The sequence below is a fragment of the Diplotaxodon limnothrissa genome, linkage group LG12 (assembly GCF_057381915.1).
Source record: "Diplotaxodon limnothrissa isolate DT_005_m linkage group LG12, D_limnothrissa_male_GT1.1, whole genome shotgun sequence".
Classification (NCBI taxonomy): Eukaryota; Metazoa; Chordata; class Actinopteri; order Cichliformes; family Cichlidae; genus Diplotaxodon; species Diplotaxodon limnothrissa.
The window spans coordinates 31,625,608-31,631,844 of NC_140607.1; the positions used below are offsets into that span (position 1 = coordinate 31,625,608).

At 36.7% G+C, this 6,237-nt stretch overlaps 1 long non-coding RNA gene across 1 annotated transcript; it reads left to right on the forward strand.

The window, feature by feature from the left end:
* Window positions 1-1,319: 1,319 nt before the first annotated feature.
* LOC146621645 (uncharacterized) lies at window positions 1,320-2,619 on the forward strand. Its single transcript, XR_014906647.1, has 3 exons — window positions 1,320-1,567; window positions 1,918-2,073; window positions 2,526-2,619. It is a non-coding gene; the product is annotated as an uncharacterized LOC146621645 (long non-coding RNA).
* The last annotated feature ends 3,618 nt before the right edge of the window (window positions 2,620-6,237 follow it).

The following is a 6,237-nucleotide window of genomic DNA, read 5'->3' on the forward strand; positions in this document are numbered from 1 at the left end:
ACACTGTGCCTCCATAAAATGAAGGTTATAACAGAAAATCTGTCGCTCTCCCTCTCTCTCTCTGTCTTTCACTCACACAGACACACCACCACCATCAACTTTGCTAAATTGCTAATGAAAAACATGATCAGGCAGCTGTGATTGAGCAGCAATGTAAATCCAACTATTTTCACGGTTGTTGTGGTCGTGATCATTTTGTGAGGCCACATTGGAAAGCTCATCCGAGCCTTTTCGAAGTTCTACAAGTAGTGCCTCCATCGCTTGTGTCCAGATCACACGCTGCACTGCTGTGCTGCTCCGTCTTTTTCACCGACGTTTACGTGTTTGCGCGTGAGCAGTGTGAGCGCCTGTGGTGACACCTTCACGAGCGATTGATGATCGGGAGCTGGTCGTGAGGTGTTAATCACTTCTCGTTACCCCACGTATACTACACAACGCACGATGAAGGCCAAAATCGGTCCGATCACTCAAAAATCGGCTCAAAATGGGCCAAAAACCGCACAGTGTAAGCCCAGCATTAGAGCAGCAATGTTTGTTCCCCTCAGAGAAAGGGAAGAATGGGAAAAGTAAAACACCTGGCTGGAAAAAGTTAATATGGGCATGTGCAGTGAATATCAGCGCTATGTGGCCAGAAGTGTGATAATATAATTTATTTTGTGTAATAAACAACTGCAAGGATAGATGATTACAACAAATAGATGACTAATACATAAAAGTAATACATAGATGAATAATGATGATGAGTTAAGATGCGTAATCATGGGAACAAGCGGGTTTACAAACAGGAGCAGCTGATTAGCTTTAGAAAAGCTGAAATAATACCTCAACTGAAGCCAATTGTACTAAATGCACTAAATGTGCACTGTTACAAGAATATTTTTCTTTCTATTGTTTTCTATTATTTTAAGTTAAGCAGGACAGAGTTCTTTTAAAGAAAGATTTACTTATATTCTCAAAAGTTAAGCATGACAGTTTAAGAAAGAGACCTGTTTTATGTGTTAATGTTGTCATTTTGAGCTAAAAATAAATGGCTAAATGATCATTTGTTTCACATGTGTTCATATCACAAAGAATAGAATATGCATGTACTTAAATCAACTTCAAGTCAAATGGTTAAAAAAATAATTTCACACACAAAAAAAGAGCTAGAAAATTCACCACACTGGGAAGGGTGAAGACAACTGGGTCGCCCGGCCCTGGCCACGAGGTGTCCCTTATTTATTTTTCAGGGAGTTGGCAACCCTAATATCAATGTAGTTATAAATTACAGTTTGTGAAAGTACACACTTAATTTTTTTTAATAAAATTATTCAAGACATATGAGTGGACAGACAATGGAGGTCGACAGACCTGGTGATAATTGCTTCTATAGAAAGTTAGCACATGGCCGTGTCAATCTCTTGCTTTTCTTCTGAGTAGTATTTTATTTAGTTGTAATTCAAACAATAATTTGCTTCTTGAAATTAAGGAATTAATTATTTTTTTTCTTTATAAATCTCAGATCCTGCCTTTACCTGCTCCCTCCTATACTGATGTGGTGTATGTGGTATTGCTGAGCTTGTATGTGGTATGTGAACTGTTATACTTTTAAAAACAAAACTGTTTTATAAGTTAAGTTTTCTTTTGTGACCCATCCCATGCCCCTGTTATTTCTTCTCCACATCTGAACCATGGTAAAGGTTGCAGTTCAAGGGCCTGAGGCATGAAATTCTTTTCAGATCAGCTGTGATCAATATTTTTTGGAACTTGATAAATAACAATAAAAGCTGTAATGGCTCCATTAGCATTTTGTGTAAATGTTTGTGTTAAAATTATAGCTTTAATGAGGTCTTACTACATTAGTTTTAGTTTGTATATGTGTACATATAGTATGTATATTTACAGTACAGTATGTTGTGTTTGTTGACATATTTTCAGGTGGAAGCAGAATATGTGAGGATTACTACTGCTGCACATGTTCCAAGGCTTTTTACACAACTTGACCAATACACTGACCAGCTCATAAAAGTCTTCAAGAAAAAAGGAGGCGTTGCAGGGAAGAAAATTAGACAAACTTTGGCCCCAGCCACACAGGTGTGTTATTCTGTTGGTAGCAAAATATTATGGCTAATAAGATCATTTTCAAATTTAAACAGCTGGTGTATGGTAGCTGCACAGTGCACTTACATTTATATTAAGCAAGACAAAGTTTGGTACTCAAAACGTTGGAAAATTTAAATTACCTAAACATATGTAAAATCTGATCCCTTGATTTAGGTTAAACCAGAAGTGAATGTTTTTATGTTATGTTTTGAATGCAAAAAAGATGATGTATTAGTTTGTCTTTACCTCCATTATGGACATATATAATGTGGTGGAAACCCTGCCCAACAGGTTAACTATTCATGTCCATGTGATGATTAGTTGGTCTTGTGTACATGTCTATCTGTGCAGTGGATATGTCATTCATTTTGCGTATAATGTGAGTTTCTGTCATCCTAAAGTATATCTGTTTTCTCTTCCTGTATCTCTGCCACTCTCTACAGAAGGAAACCATTGAAAAGGGGAGGGAGTGTGTCCTCAGGGCACTACCTTTTTACCTGAATGAAGACCCAAGCATCCTCTTCAAAGAATAATTGGTTGGTAATTTTAGTTTAGTTTTTTATCTGTATTAAACCAAATTTTGAATAACTAATGTTGTTGCATGTTGTAATGTTGTTGTTGTTGTAATTTGCATGGAACCTGTTTAAATGTTTTGGGAAATCTTCTTGTATACCCAAACTATTTATATTTATCGTTGAATCTGTAGTCTAAAATAGTGGCACACTGGGGTGCATGTTCCTAATATTGTGTTTACGTCATTAAAGGGTAGCTTTGGCCCTTTTTCTTTCTTTTTTTTAAAACTGGATGCCATTTTTCTATGTTTTTGTGTCTAAGCTACAGCTGTTCAGAGGGAGCTGGAACAAATTACCCTTGCTATCTTTACCATCGAAAGAGCTGATGCCAGCACTCCTCCAGCCGATGTGGGTATAACCATCTAGTGTGTCCTGCATGACCTGGAAGACCTGGCCTCTGCATGTGCACTCTTAATGGGTGGGATATATGCACTGAATCTCAGTTAACCTCAAGACTGAAAGCTAAGAGACAATCAAAAGTATTGAGATTTAAAGGATTTAATTGAGAGATGATACTGCACCAGAAATGTTGAAGGGTGGTGTGTATATTAGCGTTCAAGGCATATTGTTATGAGGTGGAAATATGTTCATATTCAGTTTGTGTTACATTGTGTGCATTGTAAAGGTAATTGCAATACATACTAAAAATAAGGGTAAGTTAGGAGGTTGATCTGATATCCTCGTGTTGGTGTTGTTCCCAGATCATCATACTAAATGTTGTTCCAGGATCAACATTGCAAGTGACCAATCAGAATGTTGTGACGTCATACTTTTGCGACTTCGGGAAAAACCGGCGTAAAACAAAAAACTGTACTTAAGCTGCGAGAAACCGCCTCTGTCCGCCGATCAACTGACCCTAACCCTAACCGTAACCCTTTAATAAACAGTAAGCAGAATTGATATTGTCCTTGCAACATTGGAATTTCATAAATGCACGAATGGCTTGGAATAGAATAACGTCACAACAATGTGATTGGTCACTTGCAATGTTGAACCTGGAACAACATTTTCATGATGGTCTGGGAACAACACCAACACGAGGATATCAGATCATCCAAGTTGGGAATGCAGGATGAATGTATATTTTGTGGACTTTTAAAGACGAACAATTGTTTCCATGTTAAAATGTTTCCATCTGAAGTTTTTTGCCCAAACACTGGTAAAATAAATGTTGACAGTGGCGAGTGTTAAATGGTTACGGCTGTGCTGTTGCAAAAAAACTGAACGCTGACAAGCTGTTTTATTGTTAGACCATAATGTTGGCATGTTTTGTTAAAGTTTTATTTGGGATGGTGATGTAATTTTCTTTGATTGCTAATATCAGTGGACTATTTATTATTATTGTTGTTGTTGTTGTTGTTGTTACATTTTTTTTTTTTTTTTTAAATTGTGGCTGTTGAGGTGGACACTTCACTTTGCATTGTTAAAGGAAAGCACTTCATTGGCGTTGTGTTACTGGACTGACCCTAAGTAATCATTGCAAATAGCAACTTTGCTATCCATTTTAGACACTAAAAGAAAAAAACACTCACAGACCTTACTAGCATCACATGTGCATAACTCAAGTGTCATCTTATCAATGTGTTATGTGATCTTCAATGCGTTTTTTTTTTTTCTTCTATTTCTGGTAGATACAGACATTTAATTTAAAGTCTTGATGTTGCATCTGTCTACATACTGTTAATTACTAACCCTAATGAGCTGTTGTGTTTTATTTTGGACTGGGTTTACACAAATGCTCACTGAATGTGTTGGCAATAAAATAAATTTTAAAAAATAAGTTGGATGTACTTAATTCATTTGTGTGGAACCTGTTGACAAAATAGATTTATGTAAAACTAATTAATAAAGCACAAGGTGGCTGAAAATATAATATTTGAATTAATCTAACTTAAATTTAACATTTTACTGCCACAAATAAGAAATGTGTTGAAGTAACTAATCTAAACTATCTAACCTGAAAATATATCATCTATGTTCATACAACATAACTTGATTTAGTTAGTCTTAAATATGTCTTGTTAATCTTAAGTAGTTTTTTTAAATTAGATGAACTAAAGATTTTTGCTTTAAACTAACATAATTCAATTTCGTGGAACCTGTTGACAAAATAATTTTAATTAAAGTCAACGTTTCATTTTTTTGAGTGTATATAAGGTGCCAACACTGTCCTCACTTCCTGGGCCTCCCCTCCTCTGTTTCCAGGCATCGCTGATAATGGCCCAGATCTGCAGCAGGAATGTGGGCTCTGGCGCTGTGTGTTTCCCTCTGAGTATTTGTCCAGGTCAGCTTTGACTGTGTGTTTGTTGCAGTTGGAAGGCTTGGGAGAGAAACAAACACTGCGCTCCAGTCTGTTGTAAAACCAGATGCCCAGGAAGTGGTGAATGGAGAGTGGATGTGGCAGTAATGGGAGAGAGAGCTGAGACCATTGTGTTCTAATGCACTATTGTGTTCTAATGCATATACTACATCCCTCCACACACACACACACACACACACACACCCTGGCAGTATTTGGGTCAAACATTGAACTCTGACCTTTTAATGGAGCCACAAGTTAGTTAAAACTTCAAGAGAAAGTTATTTAATAAGCTTGAGGTTTCTTATGTGTTTGTGTTTGTTTTGTTTTTGAGTTATTTTTTAATCATCATAAATGATTTTTTTATGAAGGCCATATAAAGGCAAATTAACTTGCTTCCCATTAGATAGTTTTCAAATATTTACTGTGTTTTTACCTTATGAATGGTTACATTTATTTAATATTAAATAAATTTGAATCCAAGTTCAGCACTATTTATACCTTCATTCATGTCATCAGCTACTATCTGTTTCTTTTTCTGCTTAACATCATTCACCACATATACTCTGACTGTCTGTGGTGGCTATTTTGTGACCCATACAAAACAGATGCTATAAAATGCTGGGCAAACTGAGTGAGGTGATCATTCTTCGTGGGTTTGTCTCTACAAGGAACACCATTTGTGTAAATAGAAATTCAGGTTTTGCCATATCAGCTCTTTATGTGTCCATTATGTTTTACTTTTGACCTCAACCTGCATGTTTATTTTGTTTAAATGAGGGCCTCATTATGAGCTGAGAGACTCCCTCATCTGATTAACCTCTGCCCTTTACGACCTTTGATGAGGTAAACACTTTTTACATCAGCACTCAAGTTCATTTGTTGAGAAAATGTTTCAGTCATTGGAATAAAAAAAACCAAATGAAATTCCAATTCACTGCAAGTTTTCCACAGCAGTGAACTCCAGTTAAGGGTTAAGTGTGCTTTAGTGTTCCCTGTAAGACTTTCAATGACCTCATATGACCTCTAATAACACAAAGCAGACCTTTGACTTTGGCCAGGCTTTTGTTTTCTATGCAGAAAGCTCCTCTTTAACCAGTAAATCAGCATCCATGTTGTATGGCAGATGCAGCTGATTTGGCTTCAGGCAGTTGTGGTGTGAAGATACTCATGGGGCCCTAATGACCTGCAGCAACCTTTGACCTGAGCCCAGGCCCTTTAATATAACCAGCAGATCAGTTCCATATGGTGATTCAGAGAGAGATGCCACTTACAGTAATGTAT